Consider the following 27,124-nt stretch of genomic DNA (forward strand, 5'->3'; position numbering starts at 1 on the left):
TTATGGACTGTGGACTTTTTCAGATTTATGCTTTTTATATTCTGTGTTTTAAATTGTCCGTTCCTTTTCCGTTTTGCTGTGCGAGGGCAGGGCGTTTGGGGGTTGATGTTCTGTTAGTTTTTTATGTGTTTGGTGGGGCTGGGTTCGATGTTCCTCTCTGAATGATTTTCAGGTTCTTTCATTGTTTTGTGGCTATTTGGAGAAGACATATTTCAGAGTTGTATATGGATACATGCATTGAACCTTTGAATATCAGGGACTGTTGTGTACTTTGCTTCACAGAAACACGGCTTGGACTTAGCATTGCAGCCTGATAGCTTCACCATTCTCTGCAAACATAGTCTTTTGAAGATAGAGGAAGTGGAGTATGCTTTATGATTGGCTCATCATGGTGCATAGACGTGGCAGTTCTGTCTCAGTCCTGCTCACCTGACCTTGAACACCTAGCGGTCAAATGTCATCTGCAAAGGGAGCTTCTTGCTATCATCCTGATAGCGGTGTACATTCCACGTCAAGCTAACATCAGGCAGGCACTGAAGATGCTGAGCACTGTGATAGGCTGTCACGGAACAGCACACCCTAATGCCTTTGCTACTATTGCAGGGGATTTCAACCAGGCTGGCTTGAAGCAGTCTCTGAATAACCTATCACCTGTGGAACAAGAGGAGTCAATATACTTGACCAATGTCATACCACCATCAAGAACACTGACCATGCCATCCCTCGTTCACAGTTTGGAACGTCCAATTACCTGGCTGTATTTCTACCCCCGGCATACAGGTAGAGACTAAAGTGGTGCGAACCAAGAAGGTATGGTCGGTGGCGGGGGCGGGGGGGGGGTGCAAAGGAGCACTTACAAGATTGTTTTGAGTCAGTTGACTGGACAATAGTCAGGGATTCATCTTCAAATCTGAATGAATACACCACAGTTGTCACTGACTTCATCAAGACCTGAGTGAATGAGTGTGTGCCTTCGAGAACATACCAGACATACTCAAATCAAAAACCATGGATGAGCCAGGAAATTCGCAGTCTGCTAAGATCTGTGGCATTCGAGACTGGTGATGGAGAACTATACAAGAAGTCCAGGTGCAACCTATGGAAGGCTACCGTATTTTAAGAGCAGAAAAACAATTCCAAATGAAGCTAGAGACAGAATTGGATGTATTTCAACTCTGGCAGGGTTTGCAGGCTATAACGCTTCATTCCCAGATGAGCTCAACACTTTTCATGCTCACTTTGAAAGGGAGAATAAAACTACACCTGTGTGAATCCCTGCAGCATCTGGTGACCCTGTGATCTCCGTCTCGGAGACTGACGTCAGAACATCTATCAAGAGGGTGAACCCTTGCAAAGCATCAGACCCTGATGGTATTCCTGGTAGAGCACTAAATCTGTGCCAACCAACTGGTGTGGGTGTTCAAGGACATCTTCAATCTCTCACTGCTGCATTCGGAGGTTCCTACCTGCTTCAAAAAGGGAACAATCATAGCAGTTCCCAAGAAGAGCAGGATGAGCTGCCTCAACGGCTATCGTCCAGTAGTACTCAGATCTGCTGTGATGAAGTGCTTTGAGAGGTTGGCCATGGCCCAAATCAACTCTTGCTTCAGCAAGGACATGGCCCAATGCAATTTGCATATCACTATAATAGGTCTATAGCTGATGTAACCTCACTGGCTCTCCATTCGGTCTTGGATCACCTCGACAATAGAAAAGATTGTGTCATGGTCCGTTTATAGACTTCAGCTCTGTATTCAACACAATCATACCTTCAGTTCTAATCAACAAGCTCCAAAACCTGAGAACACACACACAATGCTGGAGGAACTCAGCAGGCCAGGCAGCATCTATGGAAAACAGAACAGTCGACGTTTCAGGCTGACATCCCTTTGCAGGACTGGAGAAAAAATGCTGAGGAATAAATTTAAAAGGTGGGGAGAGGGGAGAGAGAAACACAAGATGATAGGTGAAACCTGGAGGGGGAGGGATGAAGTAAAGAGCTAGGAAGTTGATTGGTGAAAGAGATACAGGGCTGGAGAAGGGGGAGTCTGATAGGAGGGAACAGAGGCCATGGAAGGAAGAAAAGGGGGAAGGAGCACCAGAGGGAGGCGATGGACAAGCAAGGAGATAAGGTGAGAGAGGGAAAGGGGGATGGGGCATTACCAAAAGTTTGAGAAATCGATGTTGATGCCATCAGGTTGGAGGCTACTCAGATGGAATATAATCAGAATCAGGCTTATCTTCACTTGCATGTGACGTGAAATTTGTTAACTTAGCAGCAGCAGTTCAATGCAATACATAATCTAGCAGAGAGAGAGAAAAAAAACATAATAATAAATAAACAAGAAAATTACATATATTGAATAGATTATTAAAAATGTGCAAAAACAGAAATACTGTATATTAAAAAAGTGAGGTAGTGTCCAAAGCTTCAAAGTCCATTCAGGAATCAGATGGCAGAGGGGAAGAAGCTGTTCCTGAATCGCTGAGTGTGTGCCTTCAGGCTTCTGTATCTCCTACCTGATGGTAACAGTGAGAAAAGGGCATGCCCTGGGTGCTGGAGGTCCTTAATAATGGACGCTGCCTTTCTGAGACACCACTCCCTAAAGATGTCCTGGGTACTTTGTAGGCTAGTGCCCAAGATGGAGCTGACTAGATTTACAACCTTCTGCAGCTTCTTTCGGTCCTGTGCAGTAGCCCCTCCATACCAGACAGTGATGCAGCCTGTCAGAATGCTCTCCATGGTACAACTATAGAAGTTTTTGAGTGTATTTGTTGACATGCTGAATCGCTTCTCCTAATAAAGTATAGCCGCTGTCTTGCCTTCTTTATGACTACATCAATGTGTTGGGGCCAGGTTAGATCCTCAGAGAACTTGACACCCAGGAACTTGAAACTGCTCACTCTCTCCGCTTCTGATCCCTCTATGAGGATTGGTATGTGTTCCTTCATCTTACCCTTTCTGAAGTCCACAATCAGCTCTTTCATCTTACTGATGTTGAGTACCAGGTTGTTGCTGCGGCACCATTCCACTAGTTGGCATATCTCACTCCTGTACGCCCTCTCGTCACCACCTGAGATTCTACCAACAATGGTTGTATTGTCAGCAAATTTGTAGATGGTATTTGAGCTATGCCTAGCCACACAGTCATGTGTATATAGAGAGTAGAGCAGTGGGCTAAGCACACTCCCTGAGGTGCATCAGTGTTGATCATCAGTGAAGAGAATATGTTATCATTAATCCACTCAGACTGTGGTCTTCCAGTTAGGAAGTCGAGGATCCAATTACAGAGGGAGTTACAGAGGCCTAGGTTCGGCAACTTCTCAATCAGGATTGTGGGAATGATGGTATTATATGTTGACCTATAGTCGATGAACAGCATCCTGACATAGGTGTTTGTGTTGTTTAGGTGGTCTAAAGCCGTGTGGAGAGCAATTGAGATTGCGTCTGCCGTTGACCTATTGTGGCGATAGGCAAATTGCAACAGGTCCAGGCCCTTGCTGAGGCAGGAGTTCAGTCTAGTCACGACCAACCTCTCAAAGCATTTCATCATTGTAGATGTGAGCACTACCAGGTGATAGTCATAAGGCAGCTCACATTATTCTTCTTTGGTACTGGTATAATTGTTGCCTTTTTGAAGCAAGACGGAACTTCTGCCCATAGCAGTAAGAGGTTAAAAATGTCCTTGAATACTCCCGTTAGTTGGTTGGCACAGGTTTTCAGAGCCTTACCAGGTACTCCATCAGGACCTTAGCCTTGCGAGGGTTCACTCTCTTTAAAGACAGTTTAACATCAGCCTCTGAGACGGAGATCACAGGGTCATCAGGTGCAGCAGGGATCTTCACAGCTGTAGTTATATCCTCCCTTTCAAAGTGGGCATAGAAGGCGGTGAGTTCACCTGGTAGTGAAGCATTGCTGCCATTCATACTATTGGGTTTTGCTTTGTAGGAAGTAATGTCTTGTAGTCCCTGCCAGAGTTGCTGTGCATCTGATGTCGCCTCCAACCTCGTTCGAAATTGTCCCTTCGCCCTTGAAATAGCCCTCCACAAATCATACCTGGTTTTCTGGTACAGGCCTGGGTCGCCAGATTTGAATGCCACAGATCTAGCCTTCAGCAGGCGACATACCTCCTGGTTCCTCCAGCCTCAGTGTGGCCTCAACACGACAGTTGAGCCTCCAACCTGAAGGCATAAAAATCGATTTCTCAAACCTCTGGTTATGCCCCTCCCTTCACCATTCACCATCCGCTTTTCCCTCTCTCACCTATTCTCCTTGCCCACCTGTCACCTTTCGCTGGTGCTCCTTCCCCCTTTTCTTTCTTCCACAGCCTTCTGTCCTCTTCTATCAGACTCCAGCTCTGTATCTCTTTCACCAATCAACTTCCCAGCTCTTTACTTCATCCCTCCCCCTCCCAGTTTCACCTATCACTTTGTGTTTCTCCCTCCCCTCACCCTACCTTTTAAATCTACTCCTCAGCATTTTTCTCCAGTCCTGCCAAAAGGGTTCAGTCCAAAACATCAACTGTACTCTTTTCCATAGTTGCTGCCTGGCCTCCCAGGTTCCTCCAGCATTTTGTGTGTGTTGTTTGGATTTCCAGCATCTGCAGATTTTCTCTTGTTTGTGATCCAAATGTGGGCCTCTGTACCTCCTTCTTGATTATTGATTTCCTCATTGGGAGAACACAGCCAATGCAGATCAGAAGTAACGTCGCCACTTCTCTGACAATGAACTGGCGCACCTCAAGGATGCGCACTTAGCCTACTGCTCTACTCTCACGACTGTGTGGCTGGGCACAATTCAAACGCCAGATATAAATTTGATGATTTGACGATGCTCTGTTTGCCGTACACTTATGACTGAATAGCTAAGCACAGCTCCAAGGCCATATGTAAGTATGCTGACAACACCACTGTCGTAGGCCGAATCAAAGGTGATGACAATTCACCTCTATTGCAAGTTTTCATGTTTTTATTGTTTTGCAACATTGAATCACAGTGGATTTAATTTGGCTTTATTTGGACCCTGATCAACAGAAAAAGACTTTTGTGTCAAAGTGAAAACAGATCTCTACAAAGTGATCTAAATTAATTACAAACACAGAACACAAAATGATTGATTGGAAAGTACTCACTCTCTCCAAGTCAGTATTGCTCCTTTGGCAGCAATTACAGCTTTGAGTCAGTGTGGACTGGTCTCTATCAGCCTTGCATATCTGGGCACTGCAAAGCTTTCTCCAGTCTAATTTACAAAACTGCTCAAGCTCTGTCAGATTGCATTGGGATTGTGAGTGAACAACCCTTTCAAAGACCACCCACAAATTCTCAATTGGATTGAGGTCTGGACTCTGACTTGGCCAGTCCAGGACATTAACTTTGTCTTTTTTAAGCCATTCTTGTGTAGCTTTGACTTTATGCTTGGGGTCATTATCTTGCTAGAAAACAAGTCTTCTAATAAGTCGCAGATCGCTTGCAGATCACTTCAGGCTTTCCCTGTATCTTCCTGCTTTCATTTTGCCCTCTACCCGGACAAGCCTTCCAGGTCCTAGTGCAGTGAAACATCCCCACAGCATGATGCAGCCACCACCATGCATTTAGTCTGATGGCCAAAATTCACAATTTTGGTTTCATCAGACCGTAGAACCATCTTCCAGCTGACTTCAGAATCTCCTGCATGTTTTCTGGCAAACTCTAGCCAAGATTTCATGTGAGGTTTTTTCTAACAGTGACTTTCGCTTTGTCACTCTCCCATAAAGCTGTGACTGATGAAGCACCCAGGCAACAATTGTTGTATACGCAGTCACTCCTGTCTCAGTCACTGAGGCTTGTAACTCCTCCAGAGTTGTCATAGGTCTCTTGGTGGCCTCCCTCACAAGTCTCTTCTTGCATGGGCACTCAGTTTTTGAGGGTGGCCTGCTCTTGGCAGATTTACAGCTGTGCCATATTCTTTCCATTTCTTGATGATTGACTTAACTGTACTCCAAGGGATATTCAGTGACTTGCAAATTTTCTTGTATCCATCTCCTGACTTGTGCTTTTCAATCATCTTTTCACGGAGTTGCTTGCAGTTCTCTTTTGTCTTTATGGTGTAGTTTTTGCCAGGATACTGACTCACCAGTAGTTGTACCTTCCAGATACAGGCATATTTTTACTACAATCAATTGAAACAGCTTGACTGTATGCAGTGATCTTCATTTAACCAATTATGTGACTTCTGAAACCAACTGGCTGCAACAGTGATGATTTGGTGTGTCATATTAAAGGGGGTGAATAGATATGCAATCAATTATTTTGTGTTTTATATTTGTAGTTAATTTAGATCACTTTGTAGTGATCTATTTTCACTTTGACACGAAAGTCTTTCTCTGTTCATTGGCGTTCTGTAGGAGAGAGCGTTATGATATGCTCCCAACTGAACCAGCTCCGGAATTCCGACGCTTGAACTCTTTGGAGTACGGATAGCTGGTGCAGCTCGTTTAAGAATTCTGGACCTTCCTGCTAATTGGCTGTCATGTTTTGGCGCCAGGATTTCAGTATTTAAGGAGCACCTGAATGGAGGTTCTGTGCTCAATCATAAGCTCACTTGGATTATTGCCTATTATCTTGTTTTGTACTGAGTTCTAGTTTTGGTCTCGTATTATGCCTCGATCCTAGTCTCGGATACTCCAGCACTTTGGTCCAAACCATCCTCGTCAAGGTCGCTCGTCACAGACAGTTGAAAATCTGGCTGAGTGTACCACAGCACCAACCTCTTACTCAGTGTCAACAAGGCCAAGGAGCTGATCATTGACTTCAGGAGGAGGAAACCAGAGGTCCATGAGCCAGTCCCCTTTGGAGATAAGAGATGGAGAGGGTCGGCAACTTTAAATTCCTCAGTGTTATCATTTCAGAGGACCTATCTGGCCCAGAACATCAGTGTAATTACGAAGAGTGCACATTGCCTCTACTTCGGGCTTCGGTGAGTTAAGTGGGTAGGTGGACTTTTTTTTCGTTTTTTCTTTGCATTTTTTGAGGAACAGAGAGCATGTCGGTAGGGTTAGTATTTTGCTCTAGGTGTCGGATGTGGGAATCCTAGGTATCTCCCAGTCTCCCAGATGGCCACATCTGTGCCAGGTGCACTGAGATGCAGCTCCTGAGAGATCATGTTAGGGATCTGGAGCTGTGGCTTGACGACCTACAGCTTATTAGGGAAAATGAGCAGGAGATAGATAGGAGCTACAGGGAGTTAGTCACCCCGAGGCTGCAGGAGTTAGGTAAGTCTGACTGTCAGGGAAGGGAAGGGAAGAGCTGAGACAGTAGAGAACATCCCTGTGGCCATCCCCCTCAGTAATTGTTATCTCGTTTTGGATGCTGTTAAGAGGGGGTGACCTGACAGTGGATGACCACAGCAACCGGGTCTCCAGTACTGAGTGTGGTTCCGTGGTGCAGAAGTGAGAGAAGAAGATGAGGAATGCAGTAATCATAGGGGATTCCATAGTGAGGGGAACAGACAACAGGTTCCGTCAGCCTGGTAGAGATACCCACATCGTCTGTTGCCTCCCAGGTACCAGGGTACGGGATGTCTCGGATCAGGTGCAGAGTATTCTGAAGGGAGAGGGTGAATGGCCAGAAGTCTGAAGAGAGAATTCAGGGAGTTGGGTATGAAGCTGAAAAGCAGGACCTCTAGGGTAGTAATCTCAGGGCTGCTGCCTGAGCCACGTGCTAATGAGTGCAAAAACAACATCATCAAGTGTATTAATGTGTGGCTGAGAGACTGGTGTAGGGGGCAGGCTTTCAGATTCCTGGATCATTGGGGCCTCTTCTGGGGGAGGTACGACCCGTACAAAAAGGACGAGTTACACCTGAACCCTAAAGGGTCCAATATCCTAGAGGTCACATTTAATAGAGCTGTTAGGGAGGGTTTAAACTAATTTGACAGCGGGATGGGAACTGGAGTGATAGGGTTGAGGAAGGGGAAAGCAGAAATAAATCAAAGATAGCGTGCAACAGAGAGGAGATGAGGCTTAATCAAAGCCAGTGGCATGAGATACAGGGCAATAGAGGCATGGTGCAGTTAAAACAGAAAGCAACAAATACTGGATGAAAGTATAATATTTGAACGCATGCAGCATAAGGAATAAAATTGACGATCTTGAAATTCAACTATAGATTGGCAAATATAACATTGTGGCCATCTCTGAAACTTGGCTAAAGGATGTCTGGTGTTGCAGAGCTGAACATCCAAGGATATATGGTATATCAGGAAGGTAGGTTATTAGGCAAAGGGGTTGGGGTGGCTCCATATATAAGAAATAATATTAAATAATATAATATTAAAGCGATGACATAGGATTGGAACGTATAGAGTCTCTATGGGTTGAGTTAAGAAATGGCAAGGGTAAAAGGACCCTAATGGCAGATGTATACAGGCTTCCAAACAGCAGCCGGGATGTGGATTACAGATTACAGCAGGAGATAGAAAAGGCATGTCAGAAAGGCATGTCATGATAATCGTTGGGGATTTTAACATGAATGTGGAATGGAAAATCCAGGTCAGTGCTGGACCTCGAGAGAGAATTTGTAGAATGTCTAAGGGATGGCTTTTTAGAACAGCTTGTTGTTGAGCCCACGAGGGGATAGGCTGTGCTGGATTGGGTGTTTTGCAATGATCTGGAGGTGATAAGAGAGCTTAAGGTTAAGGAATCCTTAGGGTACAGTGATCACAATACAATAGAGCTCACATTGAAATTTGAGGGGGGAGGAATAAAATCCAATGTGTCGGTATTTCGGTGGAATAATGGAAATTACAATGGCACGAGGGGGGAACTGGCCAGTTGACTGGAAAAGGACACTTGCAGGAAGGACAGCAGAGCAGCAATGGCTGGAGTTTCTGCGAAAAATGACGGAAGAGCAAGTCAGATATATTCCAAATAAGAAGAAATTTTCAAAGGGAAGAAGGACACTATCTTGGCTGGCAAGTGAAGTCAGAGGTAAAGTAAAAGCAAAAGAGAGGGCATACAAGGAAGCCAGAGCTAGTGGGAAGATAGAGGATTGGGGAGCTTTTAAAAACTTGCAGAAGGAAACCAAGAAGGTGATTAGGAAGAAAAAGATGAACCATGAAAGGAAGCTGACGACTAATATCAAAGAAGATACTAAAAGCTTTTTTAGTATATATAAGGGTAAAAGGTAGTCAAGGGAAGATATAGGACCAATACAAAATGATGCTGGAGATATTGTACTGAGAGATGCAGAGATGGCAGAGGAACTGAATGCATATTTTGCATTAGGCTTCACAGTGGAAGATGTCTGCAGTATACCAGACATTCAAGAGTGTCAGAGAAGTGAAGTATGTGCAGTAAAAATTACAACTGAGAAGATGCTCAAGCTTAATGGTCTGAGGGTGGATAAATCTCCTGGACCTGATGAAATGCACCGTTGGGTTCTGAAGGAAGTAGCTGGAGAGATTGCGGAGGCATTAACGATGATATTTCAAGAATCGATAGATTCTGGCATTGTACCGGATGACTGGAAAATTGCAAATGTTACTCTGCTATTTAAGAAGGGCGGGAGAGAGCAGAAAGGAAACTATAGACCTGTTAGCCTGACATCAGTGGTTGGGAAGTTGTTGGAATCGATTGATAGGGATGAGATTACAGAGTACCTGGAGGTACATGACAAGATCGGCCAAAGCCAGCATGGTTTCCTGAAAGGAAAATTCTGCCTGACCAGCCTACTGCAATTCTTTGAGGAAATTACAAGCAGGGTAGATAAAGGAGATGCAGTAGACGTGGTGTACTTGGATTTTCAGAAGGCCTTTGACAAGGTGCCGCCCATGAGGCTGCTTAGCAAGATAAGAGCCCATGGAATTACAGGGAAGTTACTAGCATGGGTGGAGCATTGGCTGATCAGCAGAAAACGGAGAGTGGGAATAAAGGGATCCTATTCTGGCTGGCTCCGGTTACCAGTGGAGTTCTACAGGGGTTGGTGTTGGGACCACTGCTTTTTACAATGTATGTCAATGATTTGGATTACAGTATTAATAAATTTGTGGCTAAATTTGCCAATGATACAAAGGTAAGTGGAGGAACCGGCAGTGTTGAGGAAACAGAGAGCTTGCAGAGAGACTTAGGTGGTTTAGGGGTATGGACAAATAAGTGACAAATGAAATACAATGTTGTAAAGTGTATGGTCATGCACTTTGGTGGAAGAAATAAACAGGGAGACTATTATCTAGATGGGGAGAGAATTCAAAATGCAGAGATGCAACGGGACTTGGGAGTCCTTGTGTGGGATACCCTAAAGGTTAACCTCCAGGTTGAGTCGGTGGTGAAGAAGGCAAATGCAATGTTGGCATTCATTTCTCGAGATATAGAATATAAGAGCAGGGATGTGATCTTGAGGCTCTATAAGGCACTCGTGAGACCACACTTGGAGTATTGTGTGCAGTTTTGGGCTCCTTAATTTAGAAAGGATATATTGACATTGGAGAGGGTTCAGAGAAGATTCACAAGAATGATTCCAGGAATGAAAGGGTTACCATATGAGGAACATCTGGCAGCTCTTGGGCTGTATTCCCTGGAATTCAGGAGAATGAGGGGGGATCTCATAGAAACATACCGAATGTTAAAAGGCCTGAACAGATTAGATATGGCAAAGTTATTTCCCATGGTAGGGGATTCTAGGACAAGAGAGCACGACTTCAGGATTGAAGGACGTCCTTTTAGAACTGAGATGTGGAGAAATTACTTTAGTCAGAGGGTGGTAAATCTGTGGAATTTGTTGCCACGAGTGGCTGTGGAGGCCAAGTCATTGGGTGTATTTAAGGCAGAGATAGATAGGTTCTTGATTAAGCAGGGCATCAAAGGGTATGGGGTGAAGACAGGGGAGCGTGGATGACTGGAAGAATTGGATTGGCCCATGATTGAATGACAGAGCAGACTCGATGGGCCAAATGGCCTACTTCTGCTCCTATATCTTATGGTCTTATGATCTTACTTCCTTTGGAATTTGTTTAGAAATTGAGTCCATCCACCATTCAATAAAATCATAGCCGATTATGAATTATATATTTCCTTAGGAGTGTGCAAAGATTTGTAACAACATCTAAAACTTTGACAGACTTCTATAGATGTGTGGTGGAGAGTATATTGACTGACTGCATCATGGCCTGATACGGAAACGCCAATGCCCTTGAATGGAAAATCCTACAAAAAGTAGTAGATAAGGCCCAGTTGATCATGGGTAAAGCCCTTCCCACCACTGAGTACATCTACAAAGAGCGTTATTGCAGGAAAGCTGCATCCATCATCAGGGACTCCCAACACCCTGGTAAAGCTTTCCTCTCACTGCTGTCATCAGGAAGAAGGTACAGGAGCCTCAAGACTCAACTTGACTTGCCCCATCACCAAACTACTCCCACAATCTTTGGACTCACTTTCAAGAACTCTCATGTTCTTGATATTTATTGTTTATTTATTATTATTATTTGTAGCCTTCTCACTGTTGATTTTTAATGAGTTAGCTATTACTGTGTATCCAAAGCAGTAACATAGCTCTGCACTGCATGTGAAATAACGATGAAACGGCCATTTCCAATAAATAAACACATCTAGGGTAAATATGATTCAGGTAAACACAAAACATAACAGTTTAAATGTCACTTTAAGTTCAAAGTATATTTATTATCAAGTTATGTATACTGTAAACAACTTGAGATTTGGCTCCTTGCAGGCAGCCACAAAACAAAGAAACCCATAGAACCCATTAACAAAGAAGACCGTCAAATACCCAAAGTGCAGAAAAAAATGAATTGTCTAAAGAATAAAAGTAAGTAAATAGTATTCAGAACCGAAGTTCACAAAAGTGAGTCTACAGCCAGCTGCAGACATCCCACCTCTCCCGGAAGTTCCGGGAGTCTCCTGCATATTAATAGTGGCTCCCTGATGCCCGCAAATTATATACAATATCACGGAAATCAATTTTTTTGAGAGCGAGAGAGAGAAAAGCAAGAGTGAGTGCGAGAACGACCACGAGAGAGAGAGAGCGCGCGAGAGAGCGAGAGCGCGCCATGGCAGAGTGTTCCAAAAAAAGAAAATATAAAACGTACATCACCCCAGACTACCCTAAAGTGTACCCCTGCCTAATAGGGGTCAAAAATAATGACAGTGTTGCTCGCTGCACTGTTTGCAACAGTGACTTTTCTATTGCCCATGGTGGGTTAAGACTGTAAAAGACATGTTGAGGTGGGTTTAACAGGTGTCATTCGTTCATTAGCATAGCTAACGTTATTTAAACTAGCTGACTAGCTACTCTATTGCAGACATCCCACCTCTCCCAGAAGTTCCGGGAGTCTCCTGCAAATTGATGGTGCTACCTCCCTGAAATGAGTTTTTTCAGGGTGGGATGTTTGCAACTGGTCCAGGATCTTGTTAGTTGCAGGCCACAGCCTCAGTTCAGCGCAGAAATGTAAACCTTGTCGCGCAGCAAGCTGGACACTTGCCAATTCCTCTCCTCCAACCCTGACATCCTGACCTTTTCAGTCTGGCCTGGTGCTAAAATCCCTGCCATCACATTTCAGCCATATCTGCCCTTTCCAATCTAGCTTGATGCTTAAATTGGCCAAACAGTGGATCTTTCCTCGATCTGGTACCCAGAACCTGCCGCTTTGATATGCTCTCGGGCCTGGGCCCTGCTAGCTCGATTCAGTCTGTATCCAACCTTTCCAATTTGATCTGGCGCTTAAATCGACCAAACAGCAGGTCATTCCTCGCTCTCGGTCCTGGGTCCTGCTGCCTTGGATCTGACGCTGCAAATTGCCTCCAAGTCTAACCTAGCAACGGCTAATCATTGGCTCATTCCCTGCTGCCTCGATTCAGCCTGTACCTGCCACATAACAACCATCTTGCATCTGTAGCCTCCATGGCCACCCTCAGGGTCGCTCGGCACACTGTCGTCTAGGGAAACAGCCCTCGGCCCCGGCAAACTGGGTAATTCGTTTGTGTGGATGCTGTGTGATGTACCCCACCCCACCCAAATGACAGACAATACACCAGATACGATTAAATGATTTACAGTTTATAGATATTACTGGAACTATATAATTAATAGAGAATAAAATATAAAAGGAAAATAAAAGGCGCCACACTTATCAAAGCTCAATCTCTTCGTGCACAAAACAGTTGGAACTCGGGACGCTTCTTCTTCACCCTGTGACCCCTCGGACCACCTCAACCAGCTGCCTGGGACCAACAAAGGTGGTCAACCAGACGCTCCACATGAGTCCGTCTCCGTCTCCTCGCCGAACGCCCTCCTCGGGGTCCGACCCCGTTAGCGGACTCACAGCACCTGGTTCATCCTCTGTCCCTCTCTCCTGCCTTCTCCCCCAAAACCCAGTGCATACAGTATCTTCAAATACACCAAAAACATAACAACTATCCCAATTGGTTCATATCATCTTCTTATCAGTAACGTGATTCACAAACAGCTAGCAGGAAGGATTTTCTCAGCGTTTAACATAACAAAGAAGCATTCCCAAGTATAACATAACAAAGAAGCCATTTTAATTAGCCTACACAGTAACATAAGAGACAAAACCCCCTTACAGACCTTCAAGACTTCAGTTCACACCATAATGCCAGGTTGTCCAGGCAGTTCAAAAGTTCAGCTCCAAAAGGGAAGTTACAGGCAGTGAGCATTTACCAGAAAAAGTGTGATTAATAGAGTGGTTAACAGTTGTGTTTGCTGCCAGCAAGTCGTCACCAGTGCCATCTTGAATCGAAAGATGTAGGTTCAGCCAGCTCCATCATGGGCACTGGCTTCTCCAGCATCAAGGACATCTTCAAAAGGCGGTATCTCAAAAAGGTGGCATCCATCACCCAGAACCTGCCCTCTTCTTATTGTTACCATCAGGGATGAGACACAGGAGCCTGAAGACACACACGCAATGTTTCAGGAACGGCTTCTTCCCCTCCGCCACCGGATATCTGCATGTACAATGAACCCATGAACATGGGATTTCTGAATGTACAATGAACCATGAACATCGGATTTCTGAATGTACAATGAACCCATGAACATCGGATTTCTGAATGTACGATGAACCCATGAACATGGGATTTCTGAATGTACAATGAACCCATGAACATCGGATTTCTGAATGTACAATGAACCCATGAACATCGGATTTCTGAATGTACAATGAACCCATGAACATGGGATTTCTGAATGTACAATGAACCCATGAACATTGGATTTCTGAATGCATAATGAACATAAGACATAGGAGCAGAATTAGGCCATTCAGCCCATTCAGTCTGCTCTGCCGTTCCATCGTGGCGGATCCCGGATCCTAACCAACTCCATACACCTGCCTTTTCACCTTTGATGCCCTGATCAATCAGGAAACTATCAACATGCACAAAATGCTGGAGGAATTCAGCACGCTTGGCAGCATCTATGGAAAAAAGTGCAGCCAACATTTCAGGCTGAGACCCTTCAGCAGTACTGGAAGAAAACAGCTGAGGAGTAGATTTAAAAGATGGGGGGAGGGGAGAGAGAACCACCAGGTGATAGGTGAAACCTGGAGGGGGATGGATGAAGTAAAGAGCTGGGAAGTAGTCAAAGAGACAGAAGGCCATGGAAGGAAGAAAAAGGGGGGAGGAGCACCAGAGGGAGGTGATGGGTGGGCAAGAAGATAAGGTGAGAGGGAAAAGGGGATGGGAAATGGTGAAGGGAGGTGGGGAGAGGGGCATTACCAGGAGTTTGAGAATTCAATGTTCATGCCATCAGGTTGGAGGCTACTCAAACGGAATATAAGGTGTTGTTCCTCCAACTTAAGTGTGGCCTCACCAGCACTTCCCATTCCCATTCTGATATGTCCATCCATGGCCTCCTCCATTGTCGTGATGAGACCACATTAAGGTTATAATCTGATAAGCAAGTGTTTGTTTTAAGAGCATCAGCTCATCAGAGGGGAACACAATTTAAGCATTCTACAAATATTTTAATGCTCCGGGCTTGTTTAAGCTGGGGTAGGCACGGGGTAAGGTAACTACTGAACCTCTCTGACCTGATGAGTTTGGGTGGTTCACTTCTTCAGTAACATTCTCCAGTTCTTGTTGAAACTGTTGATGTTGTAAACCACATGTTACATGCATGGACAAAAATGGAAAATCTTTCTTACACACATCAGTTCTGTTCCCTTCATTCTGAACCTGTGCCGTTCCTGATCCATCACTTAGCAATCTTGCTCTTGTCACTCTTCAAACACTTGACTCGTTTTCCTATCGCACATTATTTACATCATTCCAGCCCAGTCGTACTGTGCAAACACTGCTTCTGTTCTTCTATTCTAAGCCCTTATGGTACATGACATTTCAGATGGTTATCATCCTTGTGTCTGGAACTCTTGAAGTGCCCCATTCTGCTTCCATCTACATTGATCTTCCTGCTATCATTCTCTATTCCATATCAATTATCCCTGTACCCATTTCCAGATAAATTCCTATTCCCATCTGCTATAGATTGCTCACTCAAACATCTATCTTAACAACTTCATCCCCTTCCTTTCCAGTCCTGATGAAGGATCTCAGCCTGAAACATTAGCTTTTTATTCCTTTCCATAGATGTTGCCTGACCTGTTGAGTTCCTCCAGCACTGGTGTGTTGCTCTGGGGTTTCCAGCATCTGCAGAATAACTTGCGTTTGTTATTTGTGTGGTCTACATTCTATTCATGTTATCCTTAGCACTCTTAATGCATATTACACCTATTCCTTCATCATTCCTGTTTCTATTATTTACTGATGATGACACTCCTGTTCGTATACAGGCTCAAGTTGCTCCCTTACGCCCTGTATTCCTGACCTTAGCCATTCCACATGCACCCTTCTCCCACTACCTTCATTCTAAGTGGGCACTGCCCGGCCGAGTAGCATATTAAAGACAAGATCATCCTGCAGTCACCTGATATCGCATTTGGGGTGTTGCTATAATGAATCATTTCTCACGCAAGGAGAAAGGATTAGATTGTGAAGCATTGTGAGCTATTCACCACCATCCCAAGAAGAAATAACTGTAAAGCTCAAACCTAATAGAGGTCAACAGTGCTAACATTCAGTGCTTAGAATTCATCGCTTGCTGCGTAGCCTGGGGATAGATTTGGAAAAAAAAACAATGAATACATGTTTTGTGGCATTGTCAAACACATCAGTTGCAGGCTTTGTACAGATTGGATAAAACCTGACATATTACTCACATCAGATAATGTGTGCTTATATATTTCTGTCACTTGCTTTTTGTTTGTGCTGTATATTGAGTGAGCTGTATTTATTTCAATTCAGAAACCAAGGTGAAGGGTCAAAGTACATATACATCACTGAGGTTAGTGGGAGAAGGAGAGAAAAGTAAGTCATTCGGTTAGTGATCAGCTGACACCAGTCTAATACACAAAGACATTTTACATTTAAATTGGAGTATTCGCTATGCACAAAATCGCGGACGTGGCACAGTAATATATTTAGCACCGGTTCCACAAAGAGCTAAGGAAAGTGTTATTTTTCCACGTCAATTTTTCTGTGTGCCATTGGATTCATATAATTCCTTTCAAAGCCCCTGTCCCAAAGTTCACATACAGCTAATAATGATTCTTGGACTGGGAAAGACAACAGCCTATCACACACACATTGCGCTGTACAGGCAATAATCAGAGAATGACCATAAAATCTGTACTGTGCATTAGGTCAGCCATTAACGAAAGGCAATAACATCTCCCCCTGCAAATGTGTGCAATAAAGGAACAGCAGTTATAATGGGTGACTTCAAAGTACATGTAGATTGGGTGAACCAAATTGGTAAAGGTGCTGAGGAAGAGGATTTCTTGGAATGTATGCAGGATGGTTTTTTCAACCAACATGTCGAGGAACCAACTAGAGAGCAGGCTATTCTGGTCTGGGTTTTGAGCAATGAGGAAAGGTTAATTAGCAATCTTGTCGTGAGAGGTCCCTTGGGTAAGAGTGACCATAATATGGTGGAATTCTTCATTAAGATGGAGAGTGACATAGTTAATTCAGAAACAAAGGTTCTGAACTTAAAGAGGGGTAACTTTGAAGGTATGAGACGTGAATTAGCTAAGATAGACTGGCAAATGACACTTAAAGGATTGACGGTGGATATGCAATGGCAAGCATTTAAAGATTGCATGGATGAACTACAACAATTGTTCATCCCAGTTTGGCAAAAGAATAAATCAAGGAAGGTAGTGCACCCGTGGCTGACAAGAGAAATTAGGGATAGTATCAATTCCAAAGAAGAAGTATACAAATTAGCCAGAAAAAGTGGCTCACCTGAGGACTGGGAGAAATTCAGAGTTCAGCAGAGGAGGACAAAGGGCTTAATTAGGAAGGAGAAAAAAGATTATGAGAGAAAACTGGCAGGGAACATAAAAACTGACTGTAAAAGCTTTTATAGATATGTAAAAAGGAAAAGACTGGTAAAGACAAATGTAGGTCCCCTACAGACAGAAACAGGTGAACTGATTATGGGGAGCAAGGACATGGCAGACCAATTGAATAATTACTTTGGTTCTGTCTTTACTAAGGAGGATATAAATAATCTTCCAGAAATAGTAGGGGACAGAGGGTCCAGTGAGATGGAGGAACTGAGCGAAATACATGTTAGTAGGGAAGTGGTGTTAGGTAAATTGAAGGGATTGAAGACAGATAAATCCCCAGGGCAGGATGGTCTGCATCCCAGAGTGCTTAAGGAAGTAGCCCAAGAAATAGTGGATGCATTAGTGATAATTTTTCAAAACTCGTTAGATTCTGGACTAGTTCCTGAGGATTGGAGGGTGGCTAATGTAACTCCACTTTTTAAAAAAGGAGGGAGAGAGAAACCGGGGAATTATAGACCGGTTAGCCTAACGTCAGTGGTGGGGAAACTGCTGGAGTCAGTTATCAAAGATGTGATAACAGCACATTTGGAAAGCGGTGAAATGATCGGACAAAGTCAGCATGGATTTGTGAAAGGAAAATCATGTCTGACGAATCTCATAGAATTTTTTGAGGATGTAACTAGTAGAGTGGATAGGGGAGAACCAGTGGATGTGGTATATTTGGATTTTCAAAAGGCTTTTGACAAGGTCCCACACAGGAGATTAGTGTGCAAACTTAAAGCACACGGTATTGGGGGTAAGGTATTGGTGTGGGTGGAGAATTGGTTAGCAGACAGGAAGCAAAGAGTGGGAATAAATGGGACCTTTTCAGAATGGCAGGCGGTGACTAGTGGGGTACCGCAAGGCTCAGTGCTGGGACCCCAGTTATTTACAATATATATTAATGACTTGGATGAGGGAATTGAATGCAGCATCTCCAAGTTTGCAGATGACACGAAGCTGGGCAGCAGTGTTAGCGAGGAGGATGCTAAGAGGATGCAGGGTGACTTGGATAGGTTGGGTGAGTGGGCAAATTCATGGCAGATGCAATTTAATGTGGATAAATGTGAAGTTATCCACTTTGGTGGCAAAAATAGGAAAACAGATTATTATCTGAATGGTGGCCGATTAGGAAAAGGGGAGGTGCAACGAGAACTGGGTGTCATTATACACCAGTCATTGAAAGTGGGCATGCAGGTACAGCAGGCGGTGAAAAAGGTGAATGGTATGCTGGCATTTATAGCGAGACGATTCGAGTACAGGAGCAGGGAGGTACTACTGCAGTTGTACAAGGCCTTGGGTGAGACCACACCTGGAGTATTGTGTGCAGTTTTGGTCCCCTAATCTGAGGAAAGACATCCTTGCCATAGAGGGAGTACAAAGAAGGTTCACCAGATTGATTCCTGGGATGGCAGGACTTTCATATGAAGAAAGACTGGATGAACTGGGCTTGTACTCGTTGGAATTTAGAAGATTGAGGGGGGATCTGATTGAAACGTATAAAATCCTAAAGGGATTGGATAGGCTAGATGCAGGAAGATTGTTCCCGATGTTGGGGAAGTCCAGAACGAGGGGTCACAGTCTGTGGATAATGGGGAAGCCTGTTAGGACCGAGATTAGGAAAAACTTCTTCACACAGAGAGTGGTGAATCTGTGGAATTCTCTGCCATAGGAAACAGTTGAGGCCAGTTCATTGGCTATATTTAAGAGGGAGTTAGATATGGCCCTTGTGGCTACGGGGATCAGGGGGTATGGAGGGAAGGCTGGGGCAGGGTTCTGAGTTGGATGATCAGCCATGATCATAATAAATGGCGGTGCAGGCTCAAAGGGCCGAATGGCCTACTCCTGCACCTATTTTCTATGTTTCTATGTTTCTATGTTGCTTATCTTCCTATAATCTTATGACACCTTTAATTCTCATTTTAATGAACTTTAATGTTTCAACCAACAGTACTTTATTACAAAAGCTGAAAGTGCTAGAAACACTCGGCAGGTCAGGCAGCAGCCATGAATCATAGTCGTGGAGCAAAGCAACACAGAAACAGGCGCTTTGGCCCAACTTGCCCATGCAAATCATGGTGCCCAAGTAAACTAATCCCATTAGCTCATACGTGGCTCATATCCCTATAAACCCTTCATATCCATGCATCTGCCCAAGCATCACCGAAATCTTGTTATTGTACTTTTGACAACCACTTTCTCTGGCAGTTTGTTCCACGTACGTGCACCCTCTGTGTGAAGTTGCCCCTCAGGACACTTTTAAGTTTTTTCCACTCTCACCTTAAAACTACACCCTCTGGTTTTTAATTCCCTCTCCCTGGGAAACAGATTGTGTGAATTCACCTCTCCGTGCCCCCCAGATGAGTAAAGTCCTAGTTTACCCTATCTCTCCCTATAACTCAGGCCCTCAAGTGCTGGGAAATTCCTTGAAAATCTTCTTTCAATTCAGGATTAAAGATTGTTTAATGTCATTTCCAGGACACAAGTGTAAAGGAGAACGAAAGAATCATTTCTCCGGATCTGATGCAGCACAAATCACAATAAGATAAAGAACACAACAATAAATATAAATACATAAGATAGCTTGTATGCATAGATTGATTGTATGTTCATGAAGTGACGCTAGGCACAGGAGTGTCTGTATATGAGGTGACTCTGGCAGGAAACGATAAATTAGTGGTGCTGGGGTGTATGGATGGATGTGTTCCTGGGTGGAGGTATTGATCAGCCTTACTGCTTGGAGAAACTAACTGTTTCTGAGTCTGGTGATCCTGGCATTGATGCTATGTAGTGTCATCCCTCATGGGAGTGGGACAGACAGTCCATGTGTAGGGTGTGTGGTATCCCTCGTGATATTACTGGCCCTTTTCTGGCACCATGTCTTTGATGGCGGATAGGCTGGTGCTGGTGATGCGTTGGGCAGTTTTAACTACCCGTTGTCGAGCCTTCCCGTCTGCTGCAGTGCGGGTTCAATACCATGCAGCATGTTAGGATACTCTCTACTGCACATCTGTAGAAGGCTGTGAGTCATAAATGTGCATAGTCTGGCTCTCTTCAGCATCCTCAGAAAGTAAAAGCATCGGTGAACTTTCCTGATCGTGTCTGCTGTGCTCTGGGACCATGAGAGGTTGTGCAAGATGTGCACTCCCAGGAGTTTGAAACTGCATGTAGTTTCCACTCGGGTGCCACCGAAGCAAAGGGGGCTGTGAGTGGTGTACTCTTCCTAGCTTAATGGCACCTTTACTGTAACCAGGTAAATAAATAAATCATGGACTTGATGAAAAGAGGCTCAATTGCATTTCAGATCCAACATCCCTTGCCAGAATTTTACTTACTGTGTGTGCTACCTTTGATGGAGAATTCACTCACCACCTTCTCCAATTCACTCACATATTCTTAGCATCTTTTGAGCTTTTTATTTCTATAATTCCTCCCACCATGCCTATCTATGACCTGTTTTTATCATTATTTCTGTCATCTTACCATCTTCTGCTTTCAAGCACTTGTCAGTCATTTTTAATAGAAGGGATGATTTTTAAGATTGAAGTCTGTATATAATTAGACACAGTGATCGTTAACTTGGAGAGAAATACTTGAAGTGTTGGGAACCTAGCTCCAACACATCTTCTACAAGTGCCTTCACATTAGGCTGAGAACTGAGTGCAAGAAACCCCTTCAGGAGAGAAACTTCTCATAATGTTACTCAGAACAGAATGAGAAATGATCAAATTAAACCTACAAACTTCTTACAGGGCTCGACCGGGAGAATGTTTCCTTGACTGGGGAGCCTAGAAGTAGGAGCACCATCTGAAAGAAGGGCTTTGTTAGTTAGGATTGAATTGAGCTGAAATGTCTTCACATCAAGGGTGGTGAATTCTCTAACCTGGGCACCTATGGGAGCTCATAAAAGACCATAAGACCATAAGATATAGGAGCTGAAGTAAGCCATTTGGCCCATCGAGTTTTCTCCGCCATTCAATCATGGGCTGATCCAATTCTTTCAGTCATCCCCACTCCCCTGCCTTCACCCCATACCCTTTGAAGCCCTGGCAGATCAGGGAACCTATCATTAGAACTCCCAATTTCCTTTATACTTCCAATTTATGAATTTGTTCCCTGTTTAGAAAATAGTCTAAACCATTGTTCCTTCTACCAAAGTTTATGACCGTACATTTCTTTATACTGTATTCCATTTGTCACTTCTTTGACTATTCTACTAATCTGTCCAAGTCCTTTTGCAGACATCCTGCTTCCTCAACACTACCTGCCCCTCTATCTGTCCTTGCATCTGTCATGGTCCGGTCCGTGAAGTCCATATTCTCGTTCACGGTCCGGTCCATAGTTCCTTATTCCAGGGTTTCTGGTTTTCCTCAGTTTCTGTTGTAGGCACATGATTCTCGTTTTGGGGCTGAGGCATAAATACCTCTGCAAACCAGGGATTCCCTGCTGGACTGTCCTGTTCCCCTCCCTGTCTTTTCCCCTCTCTCCTGACTCTCTGCCTGGATACCTCGCCTGCACCACTGTCTTGTTCAATTGCCAATGCAGAGATGGAACTGTCTGTCTTTCTTTGGTGTTTGTCTCTTCTTGTCCTCACCTCTGTGGGGGAAGTCAGGCTGTTCTGCTGTTGCCCTGCTGGGGGATCTGTCTCGTCTTGTCCTCAGCTCCGTGGGGTAAGTCAGGACATTCTGCCATTGTCCTGCGGGGGACCTGTCTTGTCTTGTCCTTGCCTCTGTTGGATAAGTCCAGCCGTTCTGCTGTTACCAGACGGATGGTCCTGTCCCACCTGGGTGTGGAGATGAAGTTGAGTCCCGGCTTGTCTAAGTACAAGTCCCAGCTCTATGTCTACGTACTATCCTGTCTCATGTTGATGGCGTGTTAAAGATGAGTCCCAGCTTTTCGAAGGATAAGTCCCGGCTCCACGTTGATGTACAGTTCCCAGAATGTCTCCGAGCTCCAGCCTCCGAGTTATCAGCCTCCGCATTCCAAGACCCAAGACCCCAGTGGGCAGCCTGAAGCCTCAAGACCCCAAGCCTGTCTCGGAGCTTGAAGCCTCAAGACCCCAAGCCTGTCTCGGAGCCTGAAGCCTCAAGACCCCAAGCCTGTCTCGAAGCCTCAAGCCTCAAGACCCCAAGCCTGTCTCGGAGCTTGAAGCCTCAAGACCCCAAGCCTGTCTCGAAGCCTCAAGCCTCAAGACCCCAAGCCTGTCTCGAAGCCTCAAGCCTCAAGACCCCAAGCCTATCTCGAAGCCTCAAGCCTCAAGACCCCAAGCCTGTCTCGAAGCCTCAAGCCTCAAGACCCCAAGCCTGTCTCGAAGCCTCAAGCCTCAAGACCCCAAGCCTGTCTCGAAGCCTCAAGCCTCAAGACCCCAAGCCTGTCTCGAAGCCTCAAGCCTCAAGACCCCAAGCCTGTCTCGAAGCCTCAAGCCTCAAGACCCCAAGCCTGTCTCGAAGCCTCAAGCCTCAAGACCCCAAGCCTGTCTCGGAGCTTGAAGCCTCAAGACCCCAAGCCTGTCTCGAAGCCTGAAGCATCAAGACCCCAAGCCTCCAGTCCTGCAGTCATGTCATGTCCTTGCCTGGCTCTGGGGCCCGAGCCCGAGGCAAGACCCAGGTTCTGGGTCCTTGTCCAGTCTCTGGCTCGGGGTTCAAGCCCGGGCTCCTAGTTCATAGTTCCTTGTCTGGTTTCTCTGTTTCTTGTCCATGTCCTGGCTCAAGTCTGCGTTCTTGTCCCTGCTCCTTGTCTGTATACTGTCACGTCCCTACCCTAGTCAAGTCCTGTTCCTAGTACTTCAGTGTCTGTGTCTTGCATTGAGTCCGCTACCAGTACCCCCACTGTGACAGCATCACCTGCAAGCTTGCCCACAAAGCCAAGGCGTTACAGGAAAAATACTGGCATGGATAGCAGAATGGCTGACAAACCAGAGACAGCGAATGGGAATAAAGGGGTCTTTTCTGGTTGGCTGCCGGTGAATAGCAGTGTTCCTCAGGGGTCAGTACTGGGATCAATACTTTTCACATTGTTTGCCAGTTGTTTAGATAATGGAATTGAAGGCTTTGTGGCAAATTTTGCAGATGATACAAAGAAAAGTGGAGGGGTAGGTGGTGCTGAGGAAGAAATACAATGCAGCAGGACTTAGACAAATTGGAAGAATGTGCAAAAAGGTGGCAGATGGAATACAGTACTGGAAAATGTACGATAATGTATTTTGGTAAAAGGAACAGAAGTGCAGACTATTATCTAAATGGGAAGAAGGTTCAAACATCAGAGGTGCAGAGAGACTGAGGAGTTCTCTTGCCACTCCCAAATGGTTAATTTACAGGTTGAGTCTGTGGTAAAGAAGGCAACTGCAATGTGGACATTTATTTCAAGGGGAATAGAATATAAAAACAAGGAGATAATGCTGAGCAACAGGTCAACGGCAGATGCCATCTCTCTGGCCCTACATTCTTCCTTAGAACACCTGGAGAATAAAGACGCATACATAAGGCTCCTTTTCATTGACGACAGCTCTGCCTTTAATACCATCATGCCAAATAAACTGATTCCTAGGCTCCGGAACCTGAGCCTTAGCACTTACATCTGCAGCTGGATCTTCAACTTCCTCACAGACAGGACCCAGGCTGTAAAAATAGGGGACAAGCTCTCCTCTACAATCACTCTGAGCACCGGTGCCCCACAAGGCTGTGTACTCAGCCCCCTGCTGTACTCACTGTACACCCATGATTGTGTAGCCAAGTTTCCATCAAACTCAATAAATAAGTTTGCTGATGACACAACGATTGTAGGCCGTATCTCGGGTAATGATGAGTTTGAGTACAGAGAGGAAATTAAGAACCTGGTGGCATGGTGCGAAGACAATAACCTATGCCTCAACGTCAGCAAGACGAAGGAATTGGTTGTTGACTTCAGAAGGAGTTGTGGACCGCATGACCCAATTTACATCGGTGGTGCACAAGTGGAACAGGTCAAAAGCTTTATGTTCCTCGGGGTCAATATCACAAATGACCTGACTTGGTCCAACCAAGCAAAGTCCACTGCCAAGAAGGCCCACCAGTGCCTTTACTTCCTGAGAAAACTAAAGAAATTTGGCCTGTCCCTAAAACCCTCACTAATTTTTATAGATACACCGTAGAAAGCATTCTTCTAGGGTGCATCACAACCTGGTATGGAAGTTGACCTGTCCAAGACCGGAAGAAGCTGCAGAAGATCGTGAACACAGAGTAGCACATCACACAAACCAATCTTCCGTCCTTGGACTCACTTTACACCGCACGCTGTCGGAACAGTGCTGCCAGGATAATCAAGGACACGACCCACCTAGCCAACACACTTTTCGTCCCTCTTCCCTCCAGGAGAAGGCTCAGGAGCTTGAAGACTCATACGGCCAGATTTGGGAACAGCTTCTTTCCAACTGTGATAAGACTGCTGAACGAATCCTGACCCGGATCTGGACCGTACCCTCCAAATATCCAGACCGGCCTATCGGTTTTTTTTTGCACTACCTTACTTTCCATTTTCTATTTTCTATTTATGATTTATAATTTAAATTTTTAATATTTACTATTGATTTGTGCTCCAGGGAGCGGGAAGCGCAGAATCAAATATCGCTGTGATGATTGTACATTCTAGTATCAATTGTTTGGCAACAATAAAGTATAAAGTATAAAGCTTTTATAAGACACTGGTCAGGCCACTCTTGGAGTATGGTCAACAGTTTTGGGCCCCATATCTCAGAAAGGATGTATTGTCATTGAACAGAGTCCAGAGGACGTTCATGAGGATGATTCTGGAAATGGAGGGGTTAACATGAGGAGCGTTTGGCAGCTTTTGGCCTGTGTGCACTGGAATTTAGATGAATGTGGGATGATCTCATTGAAACCTACTGAAAGTTGGAAGGACTAAATAAGGTGGATGTGGAGGGGATGTTTCCTATGGTGGGGGTATCCAGAACTAGACAGCACAACCTCAAAATTGAGGGGTGACCCTTAGGAATAGAGATAAGGAGGAATTTTTTAACGAGTGATTAGTAAATCTATGGAATGCTCTGCCACAGCCTGTAGTAGAGGCCAAGTCCATGGATATGTTTAAGACGGAAGTTGACAGATTACTGATTGGTCAGAGCATCAAAGGGTAAGGCAAGAAGGTATGTGTATGGGGTTGAGTGGGATCCGGGATCAGCCATGATGGAATGCAGAGCAGACTTGATGGGCTGAATGGCCAAATTCTGCTCCAATGTCTTGTGGTCTAATAAATTCTGTCACCCAGATCATCAACATAATGTCAAAAATAGTAGACCCAGTACTGACACCTGCAGAAAACCAGTAGCCAGCCAAAAATGACCCGCTTTATACCGACTGTTTTGCTTCTGCCAGTCAGCCAAACTTCATGCTATCTCTCCTGTAGTACAATGTGCTCTTGTTTAGCAGCCTGACATGTGGCACCTTGTACTGCATGGCATGATGAGCAAGACTTTATTTATTTGGATAAAAAATAAAATATCCCACAAACACATCATCAACGCATTCTAAAATAAGCCCCATTCAGACCAAGGGGTCTGTCTCCAGGGAGCTGGAGTACTCATAGTCATAGTCATAGTCATAGTCATACTTTATTGATCCTGGGGGAAATTGGTTTTTGTTACAGTTGCTCCATAAATAATAAATAGTAATAGAACCATAAATAGTTAAATAGTAATATGTAAATTCTGCCAGTAAATTATGAAATAAGTCCAGGACCAGCCTATTGGCTCAGGGTGTCTGACCCTCCAAGGGAGGAGTTGTAAAGTTTGATGGCCACAGGCAGGAATGACTTCCTATGACGCTCTGTGCTGCATCTCGGTGGAATGAGTCTCTGCCTGAATGTACTCCTGTGTCCAACCAGTACATTATGTAGTGGATGGGAGACATTGACCAAGATGGCATGCAACTTAGACAGCATCCTCTTTTCAGACACCATCATGAGAGAATCCAGTTCCATTCCACAACATCACTGGCCTTACGAATGAGTTTGTTGATTCTGTTGGTGTCTGCTACCCTCAGCCTGCTGCCCCAGCACACAACAGCAAACATGATAGCACTGGCCACCACAGACTCGTAGAACATCCTCAGCATCGTCCGGCAGATGTTAAAGGACCTCAGTCTCCTCAGGAAATAGAGACGGCTCTGACCGAGATCTTGATAAAATATCCATCCTTTAAATTAACATCACTAAGACAGACTAGTGATTTTTTACACTTAATTATTTTTACCCTTATTATTCTTCAACCACCAGGCCCCTGAACCAAAATGGATAACTTTACCCACCTCAGTTCTGAACTGATTTCACAGCCTATTGAGTGACTTTCAGTGACTCATGCTCTCAAGATTTTAAAATTTTTTTATTTGTTATTTGCACAGCTTGTCTTCTTTTTGCACTTTGGTTGCTTGTCAGTCTTTGTGTATAATTTTACTTTGATTCTCCTGTATTTCTCTGTTCTACTGTGAATGCCCACAAGAAAGTGAATCTCAGGGTATTATATGGTAACATATATGTACTTTGATAATAAATTTACCTTGAACTTTCGATTTTTATGGAAACTGGGTATCACGGAGTTATGAGATTAGTATGGACTCTTCTATAGACTAGACTGGTTTAAGACAGTACATATCCTCCCTTTGAGGACATTGTGGAATCGGATGAGCTTTTACAATAATCTGGTAGATTTATGGGCTTCTTAATAATGACTAG

Source organism: Mobula hypostoma, chromosome 15 (genome assembly GCF_963921235.1).
Source record: "Mobula hypostoma chromosome 15, sMobHyp1.1, whole genome shotgun sequence".
Classification (NCBI taxonomy): domain Eukaryota; kingdom Metazoa; phylum Chordata; class Chondrichthyes; order Myliobatiformes; family Myliobatidae; genus Mobula; species Mobula hypostoma.